This window comes from Rattus norvegicus, chromosome 3 (assembly GCF_021556685.1).
Source record: "Rattus norvegicus strain SHRSP/BbbUtx chromosome 3, alternate assembly SHRSP_T2T, whole genome shotgun sequence".
Taxonomy (NCBI): domain Eukaryota; kingdom Metazoa; phylum Chordata; class Mammalia; order Rodentia; family Muridae; genus Rattus; species Rattus norvegicus.
In genome coordinates, this window is record NC_141536.1 from 129528143 (window position 1) to 129554522 (window position 26380).

Sequence of the window (26380 nt, forward strand, 5' to 3'; positions counted from 1 at the left end):
GGTCAATTTTGGAGAAAGTACCATGAGGAGCTGAGAAGAAGGTATATCCTTTTGCTTTAGGATAGAATGTTCTATAAATATCTGTTAAGTCCATTTGGCTCATGACTTCTCTTAGTCTGTCTACGTCTCTATTTAATTTCTGTTTCCATGATCTGTCCATTGATGAGAGTGGGGTGTTGAAATCTCCTATTATTATTGTGTGAGGTGCAATGTGTGTTTTGAACTTTAGTAAGGTTTCTTTTACATAGATAGGTGCCCTTGTATTTGGGGCATAGATATTTAGGATTGAGAGTTCATCCTGGTGGATTTTTCCTTCGATAAATATGAACTGTCCTTCCTTATCTTATTTGATGAGTTTTAGTTGAAAATCGATTTTATTTGATATTAGAATGGCTACTCCAGCTTGCTTCTTCCAACCATTTGCTTGGAAAGTTGTTTTCCAGCCTTTCACTCTGAGGTAGTGTCTGTCTTTGTCTCTGAGGTGTGTTTCCTGTAGGCAGCAGAATGCAGGGTCCTCGTTGCGTATCCAGTTTGTTAATCTGCGTCTTTTTATTGGGGAGTTGAGGTCATTGATGTTGAGAGATATTAAGGAATAGTGATTATTGCTTCCTGTTATATTCATATTTGGATATGAGGTTATGTTTGTGTGCTTTTCTTCTCTTTGTTTTGTTGCCAAGACGATTAGTTTCTTGCTTCTCTAGGGTATAGCTTGCCTCCTTATGTTGGGCTTTACCATTTATTATCCTTTGTAGTGCTGGATTTGTAGAAAGATATTGTGTGAATTTGGTTTTGTCATGGAATATCTTGGTTTCTCCATCTATGTTAATTGAGAGTTTTGCAGGATACAGTAACCTGGGCTGTTCTCTTAGGGTCTGTATGACATCTGTCTAGGATCTTCTGGCCTTCATAGTTTCTGGCGAAAAGTCTGGTGTGATTCTGATAGGTCTACCTTTATATGTTACTTGACCTTTTTCCTTTACTGCTTTTAATATTCTTTCTTTATTTTGTGCGTTTGGTGTTTTGACAATTATGTGACGGGAGGTGTTTCTTTTCTGGTCCAATCTATTTGGAGTTCTGTAGGCTTCTTGTATGCCTATGGGTATCTCTTTTTTTAGGTTAGGGAAGTTTTCTTCTATGATTTTGTTGAAGATATTTACTGGTCCTTTGAGCTGGGAGTCTTCACTCTCTTCTATACCTAATATCCTTAGGTTTGATCTTCTCATTGAGTCCTGGATTTCCTGTATGTTTTGGACCAGTAGCTTTTTCTGCTTTACATTATCTTTGACAGTTGAGTCAATGATTTCTATTGAATCTTCTGCTCCTGAGATTCTCTCTTCCATCTCTTGTATTCTGTTGGTGAAGCTCGTATCTACAGCTCCTTGTCGCTTCTTTTGTTTTTCTATATCCAGGGTTGTTTCCATATGTTCTTTCTTGATTGCTTCTATTTACATTTTTAATTCCTTCACCTGTTTGATTGTGTTTTCCTGGAATTCTTTCAGGGATTTTTGTGATTCCTCTCTGTAGGCTTCTACTTGTTTATTAATGTTTTCCTGTGTTTCTCTAAGGGAGTTCTTCACGTCTTTCTTAAGTCCTCCAGCATCATGATCAAATATGATTTTGAACGTAGATCTTGCTTTTCTGGTGTGTTTGGATTCCGTGTTTGCTTTGGTGGGAGAATTGGGCTCCGATGATACCATGTAGTCTTGGTTTCTGTTGCTTGGGTTCCTGAGCTTGCCTCTCGCCATCAGATTATCTCTAGTGTTACTTTGTTCTGCTATTTCTGACAGTGGCTAGTCTGTCCTATAAGCCTGTGTGTCAGGAGTGCTGTAGACCTGTTTTCCTGTTTTCTTTTAGCCAGTTATGGGGACAGATTGTTCTGCTTTCGGGCATGTAGTTTTTCCTCTCTACAGGTCTTCAGCTGTTCCTGTGGGCCTGTGCCTGGAGTTCACCAGGCAGGTCACTTGCAGCAGAAAAGTTGGTCTTACCTGTGGTTCCGAGCCTCAAGTTTGCTCGCAGGGTTTTGCTTATGAGCTCTCCGCGGCGGCAGCAACCAGGAAGATCTGCGCTGCCCTTTCTGGGAGCTTCCGTGCACCAGGGTTCCAGATGGCATTTGGTGTTTTCCTCTGGTGTCAGAGATGTGTGCAGAGTGCAGTCTCTTCTGGTTTCCCAGGCTTGTCTGCCTCTCTGAAGGTTTAGCTCTCCCTCCCACCGGATTTGGGTGCAGAGACCTGTTTATCTGGTAGGTCTCTTCAGGTTCTGGCAGTGTCTCAGACGCAGCGGTCCTGCTGCTCCTGGGCCCTCCTCTACGGGAACCCAGAGGCCGTATACAGTTTCCTCTTGGGCCAGGGATGTGAGCAGGTGTGGGCAGTGGTCTTTTCTGCTCTGCAGCCTCAGGAGTGCCCACCTGACCAGGGGGTGAGGTCTCTCTCCCACGGGGTTTGGGAGCAGAGAGCTGCTGCGGGCCGGGATCCGCGGGTTTGGGACTCCTGGTAAACACCGGAAGTGCCCGGTCCTAGAGGAATTTTGCCTCTGTGTGTCCTGAGTTCACCAGGCAGGTCTCTTGCAGCAGAAAATTTGGTCTTACCTGTGGTAAGAGGCTCAAGTTTGCTCGTGGAGTGCTGCCTCACAGCTATTTCTTGAGAGACCACCCCATTGCTTTTATGCTTCTTGGAGCTACAATTGGCTTCATCACTCTCTTCCAGCATCAGGAACTTTCACAGTTTCCATACATATGAATAATAAAGGATAGATTTGGATGCTGAAAATGCCCAACATTTTTATATCACTTTCACTGTGGTCTTGACCCTCAACACCTGCAATACCACACTTAGGGACTTTTCAAGACAATCAGGGTAAGATGCCCTAAAGGAGAAAATCAGGGTCTACTATGACTCATGGGTATTGAATAGGTAAACCACTTCATAAACAGTTCCTAAGCCTTTCAAGTCCACAATAGAGAACTCAACTGCCACTTGCTTCAGAACACACCAGTCAACCTGTCATTGGAGTGCATTTTCTTCCCCTTTACTAAATAAACTTCTGATTAACTTGTCTAGGTCTCTCATTTGAATGTTTTTTTTTTTACAATGTCAAGAATGATATGAAACCTTCACCAGAAACAAAATTAAAAGATGAAATAAAATTTTTTTTAGAAATATAAAATTATGAAAACTTAAGAATTCATAGGAAGATGAAAGGTATCAAGATATAATATATATGTGCAATGGAGTCTTGTTTATTCCCAAAGAACAGAATCATGTCTTTTTTGATAAATAGAACTTGAGACTGTTAGATTAGGCAAAATAAACTCGACACAGAAAGACAAATATCACATGTTTTCTCTCAGATTTAGAACATAGGTAGATTAATAGGTAGATATATGTTAGATACTTACATAGATGACAGGTCGATACCATGTACATAAGATAAATGATATTCACACATTAAAATGTTAATAATGAACCATACTATTTCGTACACTAATTACAAACATAAAAACAGGCTGGAGACATGGCTTCACAGTTAAAAGCATGTACTGCTCTTACAGAAGATCTGAATTTCCCAGTGTAGACATCAGACAGCTTACAACTTCTTTTAACTTAAGTCAAGAAGATCTTACACCTTCTTCGAGCCTACACAGGCACTGCACTCCCATCCATGAATCCTGACACAAACACATGTAGAGGAATTTTAATTTAGCAATGTGACTGCTCTGGCAAGAGATCACATCCAAAGACCTTCTAGCTCTACATGATCCATCTGGGATGCAGCCACACCCTAAATTTGAGTATGATTTGGCTAGAATATAGAAATGCCCTTAATAACACCTTAAACCCCAAACAATGTAAGTAAAATTAGTTTATTTTACAGATGCAGCCATGTTTGAAAATGACTTCTAATTGAGGGCAGACAAAGTGACAAATCCAAAGAAAGATTTGTCAGAATGAGTTATGCCCAATTTTAATAAGAATAACACAAGAAAGAGAAAATATTTAAGAGCAGCACAGAAAGAGAGAGGTAGTTGGGAGTCAGTACAATGAGTGCAGTGCAGTGGAAATGAGTTTGTTCATGAGTTCATGAAGTTCAGTGCAGGTCAGCAGAGGCAGTTGAAGTCAAAGAATATGAAGGAGCCAAAGTTAATCGCCAGAGTTAATTTGAGGCCAAGCAGAGCACTTGAGAGAAAAGCTAAGAGAAACCAGATTGAATTAGTCAGGTTGGAGAGAAGTTTGAGCCAAAGCAGCTGAGTTGAACCAGCTAGTCAGAGTTCAGAAGGACCTAGAAAGGGAACTAGCACTAAGTTTCAGAGGCTGAAACATTCTAGGCTTAGGTTGGCAAATAGAGGCTGGAAGATTGTACAGAGACTAAGAGATTACAATTAGAAACAAGAGAGAAATGTTCTGGGCTCAGCCCAAACTATACATTTGTAAAGCTTCAGTATAGCTCTCATCTTACTGCTTCCTCTGGTTAATAAATTATTTTTATAGACATGGGCATATGTATACAATAAAAGACAAAAATCCTCAAAGTATATGGAAATAAAATTCAAAAGAGTACGTAGAAAATTTGAATATATATATCCACAGTCAACAAGCAGACTGAACTGAGAACATCCCTAAAACACAATGACTTCACTGTTTTATTTTACCAACAATTTAAAGAATAATTAATACCAACCTCCCAAAGCCTCTTCCAACCAGAAAAAGAAGAAAGTCTTCCCCCAGAACACATTACATAACACTGCTATTATTACACTGATTGTGACCCAGACTAAGATTGAAATTTTGTAAAATGCAGGCCAAAGACCCTTCATAAAATCCTAGTAAACAGAAGCAGTAGACAAATAAGATCACATAGCATTAACCCAGAATCCAAGGTCCCCCATTCCAGATAAATATACCAAGGAAAACCATATTTCTAAATAGTAGCAGTGCATAAGCTAAAAAATGTATAATTGATGTTAACAACAAACATATCAGGGCTGGTGAGATAGGTGAGCAGGCGAGAGGATTTCTCCATGCAAGCCTAACATCTGAGTTTAATCTCTGCAATTCACAATAGAAGAAAACAGACTAATAAAGACTATCTTCTGACCTCCATACTCCTCATACCACAGCACAGGCAAAGGCAAGCCTACATACTTACACACACACACACACACACACACACACACACACACACACACATAATAATTTAAATGTTTCTGAATAAATTTAATAATGTACAAGTTTGCACACCTGAAAATGTATAACATCACTGAAACAAACTGAAGAAGACAAAGATAAGCTATATAAGAAGCTTATACAATAAGAAGAACGAAAGCTATTCTTTGGGGGTTTTTTTGGTTGTTTTTTTTTTTGTGTGTGTATGTGGAGGTATTATTACAGCTTGGATAGAAATATTCTCTAAATTGATTAATAGCTTCAATGTAATCACTTATTAAAACCACAGCTGGATATTCTTACAAAAATTAACAAACTAACACTCTGGGGAAAATATAAAAGACCCAAAATAATCAAATCAAAGAATAATCAAAAGAACTTAGAAAGATAAAAGACCAAAATTAGATGGCTTACAGTTCCCAATTTCAGAACTTCCTGTGAAGCTACAATAATCAAGAACATAGTACCAGCACAAGAAGGAGACTGTGATTCAAAAATTAAGCTTTCCATTCAGAGTTTGCTTTTTACAATGATGCTAATAAAATTTAATAGAGAAAGAATAACATCTTCAAAAAAACTGTACATCCACAATGAAAAAGAATAAAATTGAATCATTACCATATACCATGTCACAAAATTAACTCAACATGAACCCAAGACCGAAATAGAAGATCTAAAACTGGAAATATCACTTGCATTTTTAGATACAGCAATCTGTTCTTAGGTGTTATATTCGTTGGGGTTCCCTAGAGCAACATAACAGATAGGATGAAAAGCATATATGTAAGTTATTAAATTACATATTACATTGAAATAGTGGACAACACTTGTTTCACAGCTGAAAGTCTGAGAGCCAGGGAGTTGCTCTGTCCTTAGCTCTGGGTACCTCAGGAGTCTCATCAGTCAGAGAAGTCTCACAATGATCGTGTCACACCGGAAAGGCCAACAACCTGGTAGTTGTCTACCCCACAAAGCTGGGCACCTTAACACATATGATGGGTCCCTCAGTAGTCCCAATCTGGTACCAAAACCCTTGAGAATTCCTGGAGAGACACATGATAGAAGCCTGTCACATTGGCTCTGATGAAAACAGCACCAGCAATGAGGCAAACACATCAGCAGCAGGAGAGAATGTGACAGTCTTTCTTGCGCTGTGCCATTTTATCTGGGCATGTCAGTTAGCCCACTCAGGTGATTCTAAAAAACTATGAAGAAAACTAGAAGTCATAAACCTAAAATCTCAGCAGTTAGGAGAATGAGCCAAGAGGACAATGAGTTCAAGGTTGGCTTGGGGTATGTAGTGATTTCTACACTGACCTGAGCAAGATTCTATCTTATAATGAATACAACAACAATCATAAAGAAAGTGAGGAGGAAAGAAAACAATCCACAAAATGGGAGAAAAATATTTAGAGCATACATCTGAAACAGGTTTGTGTGTCAACTAAAGAACTCTCTCAGTCCAGTGACAAAAGAGAAACCCATAATTTAAATGAGGCAAAGGATATGAAGACATGAGGATACATGTTAAATAGTTAATAAATAAATAAGATGATGGATATTATTAGTGAAGAGGGAAATGCAAGTCAAAATTTGATATGCTGGTACTTTGCACTCATTCTGAAGGCTTTAAGGAAAAAGTCTTTTGTTTTGTTTCTTTAATCTATCATATTGACAAAGATGTCGAGAGACTGGCATCTCACATAAGCCTGGGATAGCACAAAATGCTGTCACTGCAGCGAAAGAAGTTCTGACAGTTCCACAAAAAATATAGAGAGCACATGATCCAGTGAGGCCAGATTCTTTGTGGGAACACAGCTTGGCTGGCTTAAAGCCAGCTCCTGATACACTCCTGTCTTCTCTGAAGCTTCACCAGCCAGCCTTCAGGGTTCACTTGTTCCTGTATCCTGGCCTTCCATGTTCTCCCAGAGCTAGCTACTAAAGTTTCCTTACAGCATCTCACTCCCAGATCCAGATTCCTCCTTCTCCTCCTCCTCCTCCTCCTCCTCCTCCTCCTCCTCCTCCTCCTCCTCCTCCTCCTCCTCCTCTTCTTCTTCTTCTCATAAACCAGATCTGAAGATCTATGAAAAATAGCCCCATCAAGTTTATCACAGTAGCAGCCTCACTTCTTTTTTTTTTATCTTTATTAAATTGAGTATTTCTTAATTACTTTTCGATTATTATTCCCCTTCCCGGTTTCCGGGCCAACATCCCCCTAACTCCCCTTCTACATGGGCTTCCCCTCCCCATCCTCCCCCCATTACCACCCTCCCCCAACAATCACGTTCACTGGGGGTTCAGTCTTAGCAGGACCCTTCCACTGGTGCTCTTACTAGGATATTCATTGCTACCTATGCAGTTGGAGTCCAGGGTCAGTCCATGTATAGTCTTTGTGTAGTGGCTTAGTCCCTGGAAGCTCTGGTTGGTTGGCATTGTTGTTCATATGGGGTCTTGAGCCCCTTCAAGCTCTTTCAGTTCTTTCTCTGATTCCTTCAACGGGGATCCCGTTCTCAGTTCAGTGGATTGCTGCTGGCATTCACCTATGTATTTGCTGTATTCTGGCTGTGTCTCTCAGGAGAGATCTACATCTGTTCCTGTCAGCCTGCACTTCTTTGCTTCATCAATCTTATCTAGTTTGGTGGCTGTATATGTATGGGCCACATGTGGGGCAGGCTCTGAATGGGTGTTCCTTCTGTTCTAAACTTTGTCTCCCTATTCCCTGCCAAGGGTTTTCTTGTTCCCCTTTTAAAGAAGGAGTGAAGCATTTGCATTTTGGTCATCCTTCTTGAAGTAGCCTCACTTCTTAACAATGGCTTCCATATTCTCTTTCTCATCAGTGTGAATAAATACCTGACAAAAACAATGGAAAGGAAGAATTTATTTGGACTCACACATTGAGAGAATATGGTCTGGCATCATAGGAAAGACCTGATGGTAGGAGTGACTTATAGCTATGGCATCAGAACCTCAAATACATGGGAACAAATAAGAAAATAGAGAGTAGACAGAAAGTAAGAAGCAAGTCTGGGCTATAAAGGTATAGACTTGCACCATGTGCCTCCTGAAACACTGTCACCTAATGAGCACTGTTCAGACACACAGGCCTGTGGCACTGTTTCACAATGAAAACCTAATACCCAGTCTTCCTTCACTATAAAGATGCCCATGAACACATCAGAAGGAAGAGGATTATTTTGGCTCACAGACTTGAAGGTTTCCATCTATGGTCAACTGGCTGGTTGCTTTGGGGCCTATGCAGAGGCAGTTACTCCTGGTGGAAGTGTGACCAGAGGAAGTTGCACGACTTGTTGTGACTAGAAAGTAATAGAATGGTACTGAAAGGGGCAGAGTTCCAATATCCCCTTAAAAAGCCATTCATACCGGAACAGGAAATGGAGCAGAGACTGAGGAAATAGCCAACTAATAACTGGCCCAACTTGAGATCCATCCCATATGCAAGCACCAATCCCTGACACTATTAATGATGCTCTTGTTATGCTTGGAGACAGGAGTCTAGCATGGCTGTCCTCTGAAAGGCTCCAACAAGCAGCTGACTCAGGACAGATGCAGACACCCACAGCCAAACAGTAGATGGAGCTTGGGGACTCTTATAGAAGAATTGGAGGAAGGATTGCACGGTCTCTGGAACAAGAGGAATTCCACAGGAAGACAAATAGGGTCAAATAACCTTGACCCTTGGAGCTCTCAGAGACTGACCCACCAACCAAAGAACATACACAGGCTGAACCTAGGCCTCCCCACACATATGTAGTAGATGTTCAGCTTGGTCTTCATGTGGGTCCAGAACAACTGGAGCAGGAGTTATCCCAAAAGCTATTGGCTGTAGGTGGGATATGTTCTTCCAGCTGGGCTGCTTTGTCTGGCCTCAGTGGGAAAGGATGTATCTAGCCTCAAAGACTTGATGTGCCAAAGCTGGGAGGATACCCAGGGTACCCCCACCTGCTCAGAGGAGAAGGGGAGGGGTTAGGAGAAAGGATTGTGGGAGGGGTGACCAGGAGGGGGACAGGGACAGGGTTGTAACGTGAATGAGTTAAGAAGAGGAGGAGAAAAGAAGAGGAAGAAAAGGAAGAAAAAGAAGAGGAGGATGAAGAGGAAGAGAAAAAGGAGGAAGAGGAAGTTGACAGAGAAGGAGAAAAGAGAAGCAGAAAATGATGATGAAGAAGAGATCTAGGAAGACCTAAGTTAAGAAACAGGCTCTACCTGTAAGCTAGCTTATTACTGACTCAGAACAGCTCCTGACATGTAGATGCCCTTAGTAAAAGTCAAAGCCTGGGGGGAAAAAGGTCATTTCTTAAATTAATTCCTTCCACAAAGCCCTACCTCATCTCAATCGTACAATAGGCTTGGGACCAAATCCTCACAACATGAGCCTTTGGGAGACATTCAAGATGCAACATACAACAAAAATATTCTAGAATGAGATATCAGGCCAATGTTATACCACTTAAGCAACATACTGCTAATCTCTGTAGGAGGTAAAAATTTATAGTATGTGAATTATATCTCAAATGCTGGTGAATTTATAAACAAGCAAAAAACTTGGAGGTATGAAAAACTACAATTGTATAAATATTCATGATTATTTCTAGTATCAGTATTTTTTCTTGAAATTTCCAATCTAACATTTGCCTATGAGATCATAAATATACAAACTTCCACTCACAAACGCTTAGAGGTTTTCAGACAGTGTATGTGAATGGAAGTGAAGGGCAGAGATTTCTAATTTAAAAAAGCTACTTCGGAAACACATTTTTGCTTGAGGTATTAAATGCAATCAACGCTTGGCAGCTTCATGTAAAATTAAACAACATATAGTTACTCTATAATATAGCAATTTCATTTAAATATTTACCCCAAAGGAATGAAGAAATATGTTCACAAAAAGTGTACAGGGACACAGAGGAGGAGCCAAGGTGGCAGATTAGAAACTAACCACACTTTGTAGCTTTTCTGCAACTCAGTAGAGAAGCAGCCAGTAAACCAGCCTCTCAGTGAGGAGGCTGCCTGATAGAAGGTTCGAAAGTCTACTATGAGACAAGGAATGAGATACCCAGAGGTTTCAGTTATCACTGGAGGGCAAGAAAGGCATCATCAGCGCTGAGCCTATGGCAAGTCTATGAGGTGTCCGTGTGGAGTAGAAAGGGAAAGAGAAAATAGGACATTACAAACTTGACCCAGAATAGATAGATAGAGAGCAGGAATGGGGTCTGAACAGAGGGGATTTGGGGTAATCATGTTAGGTCAGCCCCTGAGAAACACTCTCCTTCTCAACCTAAACAAAGCTGCTGTCAACAGAAAGCCACCTTGTAAAGTTCACTCATTTTCAGGTAGGATCAAGTCTCTGTTTTCTTTTCCCTTCAATGTATAGTAAACATAGCCATGCAGTGGACACCAATATATGCCATGTGGTATGACGTGGCCCACAAGTAATCCTATTGAAAATTATGGTAATCCTATTGAAAATCATGCACAGCAGGGTTCCAGTGAGAGACACAGCATGCTTTCTCTTAATTCTGTCTGATTGGCCTGCTAACAAGCGGTGAGAGCCTGAACAGACTTGTGCAATTGCAGTGGCATGCTGGTATGAGCCTTGGAAATCATTGTCATGGGTAGAGACAATTTTGGAACTGCTACATTTATTCCACATAGTGGAGTCTGTTGCCTTCCATACAGTTCCACATCATCGTCATAAGAAGGTCTTAGACTAAGAGCAGAACTGAATGTCAAGCCCAGCCCTGGGGTGACACAAACTCAAACTTAAACTTCAGCTTAGAGAATTTTGATTCCATTCTTCCTTGGGCTTGTGAGTTGATAAAGCATGACAACCACTTTGGTTTCCAAACCACTACAGTTGATGGACTGACCAGTAACTAACACATGAACACACACACACACACACACACACACACACACACACACACACAGAGAGAGAGAGAGAGAGAGAGAGAGAGAGAGAGAGAGAGAGAGAGAGAGAGAGAGAGAGAATTAATACTGCTCATTTGTATACGAGTCCAGGGCTGAACTCTTAGAATTAGACAACCTATGTGAGAGCTCATCCCCAGAGGAAACTAACTCTCTCTCTCAGAAGTCTTTGTACATATGTAGCTCTTTACATAAGGGTAAGACCTTGTGAAATTTTCCCCATTCATGGTGACATCTCAACTGGGGCCATTAAGCTTAGTTTTGTTAAGGTGATCATATTGTTGTGAGTGTGTGGAGTGTGTTTTCCATGGTATGTTCAAAGAACACAGCAGCAGGAATCCTGGTTCTCTGGCTCTTACAATCTGTCTCTTCAACCATTATATTTCCTCAGTCTTAGGTATAGGCCTTGCACTGCAGATATATTGACTGAAATTGGGCATCCCAAAGCCACTTTTTCTCTGCATTCTGGCCATCTGTGGATCTCATAGTCTCCATATTTTGCAAAAAGAAGCTTTCTTCATGAGGAATAAGAGCTCTAATTATCTGTGGCTATAAGGATAATATTTGGAAATCACATTAATTTAGGAAAATGGCAGTGTGTGTTATCCTCCAGGGTCTATAATCTGTCCATCTGTGAGTACTTGGCTAAGTTTACAGAACCAGGCACAAATTCCTTCCCACTGAGAAAGGATTAAGTTCAATTGAACAACTGTTAGTTAACCTCCAGATAAAAGTGCCACCATTGCACCACTGGGAAAGTCGAGCCAGTACAGTCATTGATGTGGCTCAGAGGCTTTCTAGCTGGGTAGGATTACCCATTGCTCTTCACCCTTGACAGTGTGCTCATAGAACCTTCTGGTACTATGAAAGCCTCAGGGAAGGGGTGGAAGGGGGAGGCTCTGGGTCAGTTCCAGCTAGTTCCCTCCATGTCTTCTACCCTTCTGCTTTTCTCTATTCCTTCCTCTTTTCCTTTTCTTCCCCTTCATTAATCTCAATTAGAGGTTTCCCATCCTACCTATCCTCTGCTTTTGTCCCTATTGTGTTTTGAAAGCTGTAGTTTGTTTACAGCTGAACAACCCCAACAGACCTATATTGTCCAAATATTCTTTTTATATCTCTTTATTTCTTAATTTCTTTTTGTCTTTTCTCATAATTTTTCTGGAACTTTTTAGTCTGTATGACTTCTGTCTCCCACATTCCTATCGTTGACTGGATCCTTGTCGCCATTGTAGCTGCTATTTCACTTTAATTCATTCCTGTGTCTGTTTCCTTGTCACCTGCTGTTCCAATATATTTGTTGCTTTTCTCCTTGTTGTTGTGTCTTCCAACCTCTGTCCTCCAGTTTCTGAAAGTGTGTTTACTGACACCTCTAAAAGTATGTCTCTTAGGTGATTCTTAATTCAGTCAAGTTGACAATGAAGATTAACCCTTAAACTCTTTCTACATGCTGATGGGGATTAAGCACTCTCACAGTATCTGAATAAAATTTCTACATAGAGCTATACTCCCAGCTCATCTACAATCATCCCTTGATCTACACATATACTTTTACTCAAACCTCAGTGCATACTTTACCTCAAAGAACAATGAGTCTAAAAGCCTGGTAAGAGGAGACCTAATGAGTCTCTGGGACATCCTCCCCACAGTAATTGCTGAAGCAAACCAACAGTAGACACCACATCTGTGAGGGCCTACAGCACAGGTTGCTCTCAGTATTTCTCCAGACATTACATTCTTGATAACAGTAAAGAAATAATCATGGAGGGTTTACCCTATGGATGCTCCTGTCTAGAACATACCCACCTGACATAGAAGAAATACTCCATTTTGTGATACCTGCAAAAAAAAAAAAAAAAAAAGCAGGTCCTTCAGGAGTTGACACAGTACATATACCCTAATCATCATTGGAGAAGTAACAAAGAAGCTATACTACAATATACATTTGGAAATATATTCAACACTTCAAAACAATGAGTTATTCCCAGAAAACATCATTAAGGGATAGGTTTCCAGTAAAGGATCTTACATATAAGTGGAAGAGACATATATACAAATTGATATGCAAAAATCAACATGGAAATACAAAATATGTCAAAAACTAAGGCAACTGGATTCCTCTAAATGTTCATAATTCTCTTGTAGCTGACTCTAAATATATTGAAGTAGATTAAACCCAAGATAAAAATTCAAAACAGTTATTGTAAAAATAATCAATGAGTTCCAAGAACAAATAGAAAAAATAAAAGAAGATAATACAAGATACGACTTTAACAAAGAAAGAGTTATTTAGACAGATTATGTAACAACAAGTCTTGGAAGCAAATAGTTCAGTGCATCAAAAGAAACTTCAACTACTAATTAGACCAAGCAAAAGAATTTCCAAACTTTAAGATAAGGGTAATGAATTAAAGTATTCACTGGTTTAATAAAAGAAATTATGAACATTGAGACTTTTGGAATAAAACTAAGAGACCAAACCTTCTTACCTTTAGTGCACAATAATGCAACTGGTCCCAAGTTAACAGGCTGGCAAAACTACTTAGTGAAATAATAGCATAAAACTTCCCAAATCTTGGGGAACCTGTGGGCACCCAGGTACAGGAGGCATTTAGAACCCCAAACAAACATGCCTAGAATAGAACCTCCCCAAACTACGGGCTAAACAGATGGCTCAGTGGTTAAGAGCACTGACCTTTCTCTCACAGGTCCTGAGTTCAAATCCCAGCAACCACATGGTGGCTCACAACCATCTGTAATGAGATCTGATGCTATCTTCTAGTGTGTCTGAAGAAAGCTACAGTGTACTTATATACAATAAATAAATCTTGAAATAAAAAAGGACATGAGCCACCACCATTTCAGTAAAAAAAAACCAAACAAATGAAAGAAAACATTAGGAGTAAAAGAAACAGAATTGAAAATTACAAGAAAAAAGTGTAGAGGAATTTTAATTCAGCAACATGGATGCTCTGACAAGAGATCACATCCAAAGACATGATCTGGCTAGAATATAGACATGCCCTTAGTACACACCTTTGATCCCAAATAATGACATTTAATTGAGGGTCAGACAATGTGACAAATCAAAGAAAGAGTTGACAAAATGAGTAAGAGATAGAATATGCCCAACCCTCATGAGAACAGGGACAGAGAAGATACTTAAAAATGAGGTTGAAAGACAATTCAATTCAGTTCTGTTTAATTCAGTTCAGGTCAGTTCAGTTTAGTTCAGAGCAGTTCAGTTCAATGAAGAGCTGGGCAGTTGAGTTTATGGAGACAGTCTTTCAAAGCAGAGTAATTCAGTCAGAAGCTGAGAGAAGCCAATTTGAATCAGTCAGCTTGGAGAGGAGTTTGAGCCAGAAGAACTGAGTTGAACCAGCCAGCCAGAGTTCTGAAAACTCTAGAGTGAGTTTATCCAGCAATAAGTCTCAGGGTCTGAAACATTCTAGGACTAGGTTAGCAGATGGAGACTGGAAACTGAAGCCTTCAAGGTCTGAACTTACAGAAGGTTAGATTGTATGGAGGCTAGAAGCTTCCAGGCCTAGGGCTAGGAACAGATAGATAGAAACATTCTGGGCTTATACCAGGCCCTGTATTCATGCAGCTTGGCTCTCATCTCATCCCTTCATCTGAGGAAATAAAAGTGACATTTACAGAAAAGTTGTAACTTTTTATTTGAAGACCAACCTGCCAGAATAACATCAGATTCTTTATGCTGCTAAGAATTGTTAACTTGACACAAACTAGAGTCACCTGGGAAGAAGGGTCACCAATTGAAGAACTGCCTCCATCAGATTGGCCTGTAAATAAGTTTTTGGAGCATTTTCTTGATTAGTGATTAATGTGAGAGGACCTAGCCCACTGTGAGCAGTGCCACCCCAGGGCAGGTGATCCCAAGTTGTGTAAGAAAGACTGAGTAATTCATAGAGAGCAACTCAATAATCAGCATTATTACATGGTCTTGTTTCCTACCTCCAGATTCCTGACATGGTCTCCTGCCCTGGGTTCCCTCAATGAAGGACTGTAAACTATAAGATCAATAACCCTTTCCTCTCCAAGTTGTACTTGGTTAGTGCTTACACAGCAGTGTAAAAACAAACTAAACTACTTAACAGAAAGTCTAAAGTCAGGAAAATGTTTAATAAAATATTTCAAGTTATAGAAGAAAATACCAGACAAACTAGATTACCATACCCAGTAATATTATCTTGCAGAACTCAAAGAAAAATACTTTCAAAATTAAACATAAATTAAAGAAACTCTTAACCATTAAGCAATGATTTTAGTAGATACATAGAGGAATGCTGCCCACAGAAAAGTAAGGCAAAATAGTCATGAAAGCACAGGAAAGGAGAGACCTCTATGAGAGAACCAGAAAAGCAAATCAATCCTTGGGGGGGTGGGGGGACAGACATTAAGAAACATCAAAATGGCAACAATTAGCTCATTTCTTCCAATTATAACTCTAGATGTAAATGGTATTAACTCTCCAAGTGAATAACACATACTGGTGCATATATATATATATATATATATATATATATATATATATATGGATACATATATATCTCCAACCATTTTCTGCCAAAGCAAACATAGCGCACTAAGAGAGACTATAATGATAAAAATTTAAAGCACAGAGTCTAATATTCCAAGCAAACAAAATCTGGAAGCAAGCAAACGTAGGTGTATGCATATCAGATAAAGCAGATGTCAGGCCAAAATTGGTCAGAAGTGACAGAAAAGTTCAACAATGCCTGTAAAGATAATCATACAGCAAGATCACAAACAATTTTAATTATACGTACATTAAACTTCGTGTCTCTCAGGTTCATGAGACACTAAGGAACAGAAGGAATAGATAGGCTCCAAAATAGTATCAGTGAGTGACATCATTCTCCCTGTCACCAAAACAGAGAACATGCAAACAAAAGAAAACCAATGAGAAAACTTCATAATTCAAGTACTGCATTGTAGACCAAATGCACATAGCAGACTTCTACGAAATCATGCAGCTATCATAAGTAGATATTCTTTATGATAGCTCATGGAACAGTCTCCAAAATTGATCATATTTTAGACCACAAATTAAGAGTTAGTAACCACAAAGCATTGAAATAATTTCTTACAACTTTTGAGATCATAATGAAATTAAACAATTAATCGCCAAGAAGAGAAACTTGGGAAGTAGTAAGATGGCTCGTTTGTTAAGAACACTTGCTGTTCTTGTAGAAATCTTGGGTTAGGCTCATAACTGCCACACGGTGGTTCACAACTGTCTATAATTATAGCTCTAGGGGATATGCCACAATCTTCTGGCATTCCCGTGTACCAAACACACTTGTAGTTACATACATACATGTAGCCAAATAAAATAAAATAAACAATTTTTAAATTTAAAAGGATTAAAAGGAAAGAAAACCTATAAACATGTGGAAATTAAATTGAAGACTTTTGAACAATCACAGATCTACAGAAGGAATCAAGAGAAATTTTGAAAAGTACTGAAAGAAAGTGAAAGCAGAAGTATAATATATCAGAACCTATGGATACATCAAAGAGAGAAGATTGCAATAACAAACGCCCACACAAGAAATTCACAGAAACAACAATCAATTTAACTCTATGTCTTATAAAACCAAAACCAAAAAATAAATAACTAAAAAAGATCAGAGCTATAGTTAACAAATTTAATTCTAAAATAACTACACAATGGGCAAAAGAAACATAGAATTGATTCTTTGAAATCATTTTTTAAAATAGTGACCTTTTATCCAGACGAATCAAAAGAAAGAGATAACCAAAATTTGTAGACTTATATATGAAAGATGGACATGGTGAGGGTTATTACTACAAAAGACTACTTTAAAAATTTAGTCTCCAACAAACTAAAAGAAAAGAATTTCTAGATGCTATGACACACAAAAATAAAGAAATATTTTTAAACTTAAACAACAATGTATACACATAGTACAAAAAGTTGTCCAACAAAGAAAATCTGAGGACTAGAAGAAATTTTCCAGCCCTTTAAAGAATTAACACCAATGCTTCTGAAAGTATACCATAAATTAGAAAGAGATGAAGTGTTTCATAACTCATTCTATGCAATATGGATTATATTGATGATCATTTCTTTAATTTAAAAAAATCAGATAAGGGAAAAACCAAAAATAGCATGTATGTAAATCCCTAATCCTGGTGAACACACATGCAAAATTCTAGAGCAAAATACAAAATACATGCAAAATAAATTCAACAATGTGTTAAGAAATACCACACACCATGACCAAGTTGATTTCATTACATAGATGCAAGAGTGGTTGAACACATACAAGTCAATGAATGGAAAGCAGTGCCTAGATAAAACCAAGGACAGAGTTCACACAATTTTCTCAATAAATCCTGGAAAAAACATTTGACAAAACTGAACACCCCTTCATGATAAGTATGTACCCAGCCCTTTATATTCTACTACAGAGACATTGACACGCCCATGTTCATTGCTGCCTCATTCAAGATGGCTAGGAAATGGAGCCAACCTAGATATCAACAAGCAGAAAAATATATAACGAAAATGTGACATACATACAAAATGGAATATTATTCAGCTGGTCAAAGTGCTGAGCATTAATGATTGTAAGGTGCATCTTTATCAATACCACTCACCAAGTTCAGGGAACATTCCAAAAGAAAAGGCAGAGGAATTTAAGAACTGGAGGATGGAGAGGGTTGCTAGAAGTGCTGTTTTCTGGATGTGACAAGAATATGGCACTCATGAATTCACAGGAGCTATGGTTACTGGCATAAGACCTGTACAAGAATAAGGAATCCAAACTTCCAGCATAGATGAGGGAGGAACTTAAAAGGCCTCACCCTTTACTGAAGAGCTATTGGCAATTGATAGCTACCAGAGGAGGGAGAGTCATTGTTCTTGAGGGTGTCACCTATGTTCCATTGGATGACCTCATAACCCCAATTGTTCACATATGAGCAGCACTAATTTGACTCAGTGGAATATTAAAAGAATAGAGGTGGTCATTACAGGGAGGCCCAGAGGGACTTGGGGGGAGCAAATGGGAGATAGATATGATCACATTTCATTGTAGACTCTATGAAGCTCTCAAAGAATAAAACTTAGTATCAAATATTACAGTGGTAGGTAAAAAAGAAAAGATATAGAAACCTATTTGACTATAATAGAATCTATATATGCTAAACCCACAACTATGATCACACTGAATGGGAAAAACTAAAAACAGAGCCTCAAAAATCAGGAATGAGACAAGAATGTCTAGTCTTAGTGCTCTTATTCAATATAGCACATGAAATTATAGCCAGGGCAATAAGTATAAATAAATAAATGAATAAATAAATAAATAAATAAATAAATAGAAAGTCCACAAATAAGGAAAGAAGACAGATTACTCCTACGGGCAGGTAATATGATCCTATTCTTAGAAACTCCTAAAGAGTTCTCCAAAATATTTTAGAAGTAATCAACTCAGCAAAATAGCAATATACAATATCAATGTAAAAATTACTAGATTTTTTTATCTATCTACATATCTATGTATCTATCCACCTATCCATCTATCATCTATATTCATCTATATCTATAGATTGACTATTTAAACAGCAAGTAACATAATCCACAAAAGGGCAAGAACCAAAAAGATACTTTTCAGAGCGAGAAATATAATAGCCAATAAATGCATGAAAAATAGCTCAGCATTTTTACACACCAATAAAATACAAATCAAAACTCCATTGAAATTCTATCCCAACTGAGTTCGAATAGCTATAATCAAGGAGACAAAAAATAACAAATGTCAGCAGGAGTGCGAGGGAAAAGAATCCTCATACACAATTGATAGCACTGTAAGTCAGTACCGCCTCTGCAAAACCCAGCAAGAATGTTCCTCAAACGCTGAAAACTGGATGACCATACAATATAGCTGTCAGTGCATCATGGAGGAACCACTTTTACCTAAGAACCCATTTCCTTTATGATGTAGGAATAGCCAGCACAGGGACTTTCTCTATTCATATATACACATCATACATCAAGTCTATAATAAATGGCTCTTGATAGAATCAGATTAACCTCAACGGTTCAAATAAGCACTGTCTTTATGAATTAAGTGGTATATTTAATTTATTTTATGATCGAAAATCAATTTTCTTCTGAGTCTTTAATTTCAATTAACTTCTTCCTCAGGCCAGAGCTCCTCAGAATTCTGTGCCTATGTGCTTTCTCTAAAATGCCTAACTTGTACAAAGGATATAGTGTAAGACATGATTAATACTGTAGGAAGCACAGTGACTCATAGTCTCTGCTGTAGGTACACTTAGAATAGAAAATGAAGCTTATGTTTACAAGCTAGTAGAAAAGGATATCAAAATGCCTCAGATAAACCTGTCTCATTTACTTTACGATGAAGTTGATAGGCAGCACGGTGCATAAAAAGAATCATCCACTATATATCAGAAAGTTCCATAATTGCTGTGAGATATACCTTGTCAGCAGAGGCTCGCAGGCGACCTCCCACTCCCAAGGTACCTTTCAAGAAAGGGAGATTGAAAGCACAACTTACAAAACACAGCTCAGACAGTAGGGAGTCAATATGAGCATAAAACCACCTCAAAGACATAACCTTGACTAAGAATGTGAACAAGCTACAATGTAGAACTCAAACTGATGGAGGAGGGAGAACACTATAGTGCCACTGCCACAAACCCCGGCTATAATTAACCAGACACTCTTGGTTTTTCTCCAAACAAGAAAAAAAATGTAAACACAGGCTACATTTGAACCAAGTATGTTGAGAAGGCAATATCCAACCTGTATAAATGAAGTTTGAAAAGATAGGGAGCAGCCATTTTTCAAAAGACTGTTGATCACCTTGAGTGCATATTATAGGCTATTCCTCAACGAGTGCTAACTATTGCATGGGGAAATGCCTGCTGTGGTCCGTGGTGGGTACTCATGTTACTTTCTCATATTTTCTTCTTCCCCTTCTTCTACTGTGTTAGAGTAAAATAGGCTGATGCTTTGTAGACTTTTATTAAACCCTAGAGTGGATTTTCTTACAACCTGACTGGGACTGGCCCTTTAGCTTACTTTAATGCCAAGCAAGTGTCTGCTCTTATTCTTTTAACATCTGTCAATCACATAAAGAGACCCACACTAACCTACTAGAGACACATGACCCAGCAGAAGCCAATACTGTTCTATGAAATGTAAGAGAGAGCTCAGTAGAAAGTTTCAGTTCTAAGTTGAGCTGCCAGATCTCTACTGTCAGAATGACCTCAGGCAAGACCAGCAGAAACAGCTCTTACAAAAAAAAAAAAAAAAAAAAAAAAGCAGAGCTAGTGCGGCTGACCCACAGAACAGTCATTGCTATTTTAGGCCATTAAATTTTGGACGGTTTGTTATACAGCAAGAGGTCACTGGTACAATCTCCTTTCTTGTACCAGTGTCTCCAGATGACTTGGACTCATTAGAAAAGAGCTGAGAAAAGATTAAAACAGAGACAGAAGGAACACCCATTCAGAGCCTGCCCCACATGTGGCCCATACATATACAGCCATCCAATTAGACAAGATGGATGAAGCAAAGAAGTGCAGGCCGACAGGAGCCGGATGTAGATCGCTCCTGAGAGACACAGCCAGAATACAGCAAATACAGAGGCGAATGCCAGCAGCAAACCACTGAACTGAGAACAGGACCCCCGTTGAAGGAATCAGAGAAAGGACTGGAAGAGCTTGAAGGGGCTCGAGACCCCTTATGAACAACAATGCCAAGCAACCAGAGCTTCCAGGGACTAAGTACTACCTAAAGACTATACATGGACTGACCCTGGACTCTGACCTCATAGGTAGCAATGAATATCCTAGTAAGAGCACCAGTGGAAGGGGAAGCCCTGGGTCCTGCTAAGACTGAACCCCCAGTGAACTAGACTGTTGGGGGGAGGGCAGCAATGGGGGGAGGATGGGGAGGGGAACACCGATAAAGAAGGGGAGGGGGAGGGGCTAGGAGGATGTTGGCCCAGAAACTGGGAAAGGGAATAACACTCGAAATGTAAATAAGAAATACTTAAGTTACTAAAAAAAAAAGTAATAAAAAAAAGAAAGAAAAGAGCTGAGAGATGAAAGGTAGAGGAAGAGGAAAGAAGTCAAAATGTTCTGCAGGACACACTCAAACTAATAGAAGAAAAACTAGGGAAGCAGCTGGAACACATGGGCACTGGAAAAAATTTCCTGAACAAAATGGCTTATGCTCTAAGATCAAGAATAGACAAATGGGATCTCATAAAACTGCAAAGCTTCTGTAAGGCAAAGGACACTGTGGTTAGGACAAAACGGCAACCAACAGATTGGGAAAAGATCTTTACCAATCCTACAACAGATAGAGGCCTTATATCCAAAATATACAAAGAACTCAAGAAGTTATACCGCAGGGAGACAAATAACCCTATTAAAAAGTGGGGTTCAGAGCTAAACAAAGAATTCACAGCTGAGGAATGTCTAATGGCTGAGAAACAGCTAAAGAAATGTTCAACATCTTTAGTCATAAGGGAAATGCAAATCAAAACAACCCTGAGATTTCACCTCACCCCAGTGAGAATGGCTAAGAGCAAAAACTCAGGTGACAGCAGATGCTGGCAAGGATGCGGAGAAAGAGGAACACTCCTCCATTGTTGGTGGGGTTGCAGACTGGTACAACCATTCTGGAAATCAGTCTGGAGGTTCCTCAGAAAATTGGACATTGAACTGCCTGAGGATCCAGCTATACCTCTCTTGGGCATATACCCAAAAGATGCCCCAACATATAAAAAAGACATGTGCTCCACTATGTTCATCGCAGCCTTATTTATAATAGCCAGAAGCTGGAAAGAACCCAGAGCCCTTCAGCAGAGGAATGGATACAGAAAATGTGGTACATCTACACAATGGAATATTACTCAGCTATCAAAAACAACGACTTTATGAAATTCGTTGGCAAATGGTTGGAACTGGAAAATATCATCCTGAGTGAGCTAACCCAATCACAGAAAAACATACATGGTATGCACTCATTGATAAGTGGCTATTAGCCCAAATGCTTGAATTACCCTAGATGCCTAGAACAAATGAAACTCAAGACGGATGATCAAAATGTGAATGCTTCACTCCTTCTTTAAATGAGGAACAAGAATACTCTTGGCAGGGAATAGAGAGGCAAAGATTAAAACAGAGACTGAAGGAACACCCATTCAGAGCCTGCCCCACATGTGGCCCATACATATACAGCCACCCATATAGACAAGATGGATGAAGCAAAGAAGTGCAGACCAACAGGAGCCGGATGTAGATTGCTCCTGAGAGACACAGCCAGAATACAGCAAATACAGAGGCAAATGCCAGCAGCAAACCACTGAACTGAGAATAGGACCCCCGTTGAAGGAATCAGAGAAAGAACTGGAAGAGCTTGAAAGGGCTCGAGACCCCATATGTACAACAATGCCAAGCAACCAGAGCTTCCAGGGATAGACTGACCCTGGACTCTGACCTCATAGGTAGCAATGAATATCCTAGTAAGAGCACCAGTGGAAGGGGAAGCCCTGGGTCCTGCTAAGACTGAACCCCCAGTGAACTAGACTGTTGGGGGGAGGGCGGCAATGGGGGGAGGATGGGGAGGGGAACACCCATAAGGAAGGGGAGGGGGGAGGGGGATGTTTGCCTGGAAACCAGGAAAGGGAATAACACTCGAAATGTATATAAGAAATACTCAAGTTAATAATAATAATAATAATAATAATAATAATAATAATAATAATAAAGAAGTGATCCCGGATAATGACATCTAAAGAACTTGCTGACTAAAAAAACGATTCATCTGGAATGTATAAATAATAAATCTACCACATGCCTAGAAGTTGCCGCCGAGTTCCTCATTCTTTCTGACTGGGGCTTCACGCTATCCCACATCCTTCTGATTAAGGGTCTGATGTGGAGTTACACTTTGGGATTTCACTACATTTCTGCTCATCTGAAAACCACAGGACTCAAAAATGGATTCAGAGCAGCAGCTTTCCTTTGTGTGCCTTTGGCAGTTCCACACCCACAAGTGACAGAACCCGAAAGGCAAACATCTCCACAATGTTGTGTGGACTACAGAAGTATCAAACATATTTGCAGAACATGAATTAGTGCCATTTCCTGTTAAAATTTATTTACTTTCATCTCGGCAGTATGGGGACATGCAGAGTGTTATGTCCGGGCTTAAGTTTTAAAGTGGGATTAGACGAAACATCAATAGATGCAAACGAGTTTTGTAGAACAAGTTTCATATGAACCAATATATTGCTCTGCTCACAGAGACTGGGCTTAATTGAAACTGATCTCATTATACTCTGGGGGATGTAGTGAGAGCTTTGACCTGCCTTAGCTTCAGTGCCATCATTGAATTGTGTTTTCTCAGTATTAATGTTGATCATGAGTTGTTTGCATGCACATGGACGTGCTTTTATCATAATTGTTCATAAAAATGAATATAAATATACATTTCAAGTTTATTGGAAAAAAAAGAAAAAAAATGTTCTGCAGGAGACATTCAGATGGTTCCTGGCAGTTCCAGTAGGGTTTATTCTACTAGGATGGTGTGCAGATAGTCGCTTGCTTATCTTAATAACTGAGTTGATCTACAGCTCCATAACTTTCATCTATAGCTTTGAAATTCCTCATTGAAGCAACTAAAAACAAAATGGAGAATTGGATATAGAAGGATCCATTTAATTGTACTGTAGATATATATAGAGAGATGGCCACAGCTTAGGAGGTAAAATGCTCTCGACACAATTGGAAATGTGGTCTGTGCAATGTTTTATATTAACCAATTAAAAGCTCAAACCTAGCAAAGCTCAAATCACTCAGCAGTCTGATCAATACCAATATAAACAATCACATTTATCAAAGGCTCGCTATATATCAGGTACCACCTAAATATTTTATGTGATTAGACCTCCCAACTGACTGTGAGATAGATGTACTGGCTTGTCCATGAAGAACTATAAGATATGATTCATTTCTTGTCCTTTCCAAACATTCACAATTAATCACTGGTTTAAGTAAAATACAAGCAACCAGATTCTTAAAGTAGTTTTCTTGACTGACGACTTCTAAGCACTTTGCTGTAAAGGCTCAGAGTTGAGGATCTGGGGTTATTGTGCAATACATGGAAAGTTCAGACTATACCCTCATAACACAAGACACAAACACAGAGAAAAACTTTCCTTCTCTGTTAAATTCCCAAAACCACAATGTTTCCCTCCAACCCTATGGCTTGACTACATACATAAGCTATTCATAAGTCTCTGCCTCTCACAGTCCTGATCTAGCTTGAAAGACAGAGGCTGGATCCCAAAAGATGGGTACTCATAAATTCAGTGAGTAAGATCACATGAGATCCATTCCTCAAGACGAGCTTCAAATCCACCAAGGACCCTCTGGTGATTTTTCTGGGCCCCGAGACTCTTTAAGGCTTTGAAAGGTTCATCTTACATGGGATGGCTTTTAATTTTGGGTGACCATGAGACTTGACAAGGATTCAAAAGAATCATTCTTCATTATTCTTAATTAGCCTGTTCAACTTTCTACCCAGAGCAGGAGCAGGACCCACATTAAATATATGGGTTGGTTGTCTATTAGGAAAGGTTATATCTTCGCTGTAATAAGTCCTAAAATTCCAGTTAAAGAAAAAATGATAGAAAGCATGTCAATGACATTAAGATACATTATAACCTGGAAGGCATGAACTATTGGGTATATCACTGAATATCGTGTATAAAACTAAGGAAATATAAATTGATCTCTACAACCTCAAGGGCTATTTTACTTTAGACTACTAAATCTTGTGCATTCGGCCAGATCCAGACCCATACCCAAAGCCTTAGTAACAACACAAAATGGGATACTCATACAGTCAATTCATCTTTATTCATCATGGTAGACTGCAACTCCAGTTAAGAGGTACTAAAGCTCCAGTCAAGACCTATTTATCTATAATCATTTCTGTGTTCAAGATGCTCCATCTGGCCAGCTGGAGAGATGCCTCACTAGTTAAAGTGCTTGTTGTGCAAGTAAGAGGACTGAAGTACTGATCAGAAGCCATGGAAATGCTAAGTGGATATGGAAGCTTGCCTGTAATTCTGCTCTTAGGAGGCAGAAGATGGGGTGATCCCATGCAAGTGGGCAATTACAGTAGCCAAACTGGAAAGCTCTAGGTGTTGATTGAAAGACCCTGCCTTAAGGTATAAGCTGAAAGATACCAAAGAAATTCCCTCGACATCAATCTTGTTCCTTCATACACAATCACATATGCACTCACACAATGCAAACATGCATATAAACATGCATGTATCGCTCACACACACACACACACACACACACACACACACACACACACACACACACATATATATATATATATATATATATATATATACATATATATACATATATATGAAAAAACCTCCATCTTGTATAATGTATAAAAGGACAAATGGCGCACAGCATTATGGAAAATTGGGAATTTAACAGGAATGGCTGTTCCACCTGTCATCCTGTCACACAATGTCCTGAGCCAACAGACATGCTGGAAATGATTATAATAAATGACTGAACCTACCACAGTCTTCTCAAGTCAAATCTATGCTTCAACTCTCAATACTTCAATGTATCCAAATACTTGATAGAACTCATTGCTCCTTACTCGTTTCAAGGCTTAAGTTCCTGTATATCATTGACTCCCTCAGTCTGTGAGTCCTCAATTTCAACAAAAGTCTTTTTATATTTTTTAGAACCCAACATAGCCTTTCCTGTCTTCATAGAGAAACTGAGGGTGTCTCCTTATGGCTGTATTACCCACCACAACATTCTCCTACCCAGTTTCCAACTTTCTTTATTTCCCCAGTCCTGGCCAACTGATTAGCACAGCCTGCCCTGCTCAGTGGGGTTTCCCCACTTCCTGCTAAGATGGGATCTCCGAAATGTTAAGATTGCCCAAACTGCCTTGTTAATCTGATACAGACCAGATTTGAAAATCTGGCCTTTTGTTTCACCAGCCATAACTGCACGTTTATCACAGTGGAACTTGAGAGACTGAGGCAGGAGGATTAAAATGTAAGGCCAGAATAGCAAGTCCTTACTTCAGATAACACTAACAGAACAAACCAAAACAAACTCCAAATCTAAAAATCCTTTGGCAATATCATAATTTTAAAAAAATATTTATTTAC

The 26380-nt window shown here is 39.2% G+C and overlaps 1 long non-coding RNA gene across 5 annotated transcripts in view; it reads right to left on the reverse strand.

Moving 5' to 3' along the window:
• LOC148006549 (uncharacterized) overlaps window positions 1-26380 on the reverse strand; it is a 161032-nt gene that overhangs the window by 37415 nt on the left and 97237 nt on the right. The window contains exons 1-3 of one of the 5 annotated variants that reach the window (XR_015684640.1): window positions 17976-18038; window positions 17769-17850; window positions 12906-12938 (exon numbers count right to left, since the gene is read on the reverse strand). This is a non-coding gene — a long non-coding RNA (uncharacterized LOC148006549). The other 4 variants (XR_015684641.1, XR_015684642.1, XR_015684643.1 and 1 more) reach the window with 4 other exon arrangements.